Source organism: Macadamia integrifolia, unplaced genomic scaffold (genome assembly GCF_013358625.1).
Source record: "Macadamia integrifolia cultivar HAES 741 unplaced genomic scaffold, SCU_Mint_v3 scaffold22, whole genome shotgun sequence".
Taxonomy (NCBI): domain Eukaryota; kingdom Viridiplantae; phylum Streptophyta; class Magnoliopsida; order Proteales; family Proteaceae; genus Macadamia; species Macadamia integrifolia.
Genome location: NW_024868566.1, coordinates 706,046 through 707,163, shown reverse-complemented (window position 1 = coordinate 707,163; position 1,118 = coordinate 706,046).

Here is a 1,118-nt window from a genome sequence, read left to right as displayed (position 1 = left end):
CCTCCTTCGGTAGGGAGTTCGGCCAAAGCCGAACGGACCTGACCGAGGGTCCCTCCTTCGGTTGGGAGTTCGGCCAAAGCCGAACGGACCTGACCGAGTGTCCGTCCCTCGACAGGGGGCTTGGCAAAGCCGAACAGACCTGACCGAGGGTCTGTCCTTCGGTTGGGAGCTCGGCCAGAGACGAACGAAACTGGCCAAAGGTCCCTCCCTCGGCAGGGGGCTCGGTAGAGCCGAATGGTGCTGACCGATCAGCAGGGGGCTCAGCAAAGTCGATCCGAAGCGGTCAAAGGTCTCTCTCGATCGACCCCAAACCTTGGACACTGGTAATGCCAAGGCCGAAGGAACAAGTCAACCAAAGAAGATGGTTACTCCCACAGGAAGAAGCTCCTAGTGGAAGTAAGGGGGCTCCTGATATAGCCAAAATAACCTCTCGGTGGGGGCCATGACACGTGTCGCCTCTGAGACACGTGTCCACCGCCAGACGAAGGTTCCAAGAGACCACTCACACTCGAGCACGCGTAATCACCGAGGCACGCCCGCAGAATCATGCGGGATCACGTCGTCTACATGAGGGGAATATTCCCCCCAGAAGGTTGGACGTATTCGAGTAGGACTCTAAGAAGGCCGAAGGGGGAAAAACCCTAAGGCCAAAGAGCTATATAAGAAGGCACGGAAGAAAGGGAAAGGTAAGCTCTAACACCCTCACCATTACTCCCTTATTGAACTGTGCGGCCGACCCTGACTTGAGCGTCGGAGGGCTAACCCCGGACAAAGTTCCGGGCCTCCGTCGTCTGTGTTTGTGTAGGTTGGACTAGCGGGGTTTTTGGCAGCAACAGTACCTGACCTTCAATGCTTGAATTAAAACTTGTTGATTACTTGGTTGATTTGAAATACTACCAGCCCTAAAAATCAGATGTGGAATAAACCAAATCTGAAATTGCTAGGCCTGGAGAAAACAAATCTCGAAGAAAAAACTGAACTTGAAAAAGAGATGCTCCACACTTGGTTTTTGTTACTTAGATCTAAGCCTAGAACTAGAAAATAGAAAAATTACAACTAAATAGCATGAACAATAAAATAAAAGGCTTGCATTAATCAAAATAAAAGACTTGCATTAA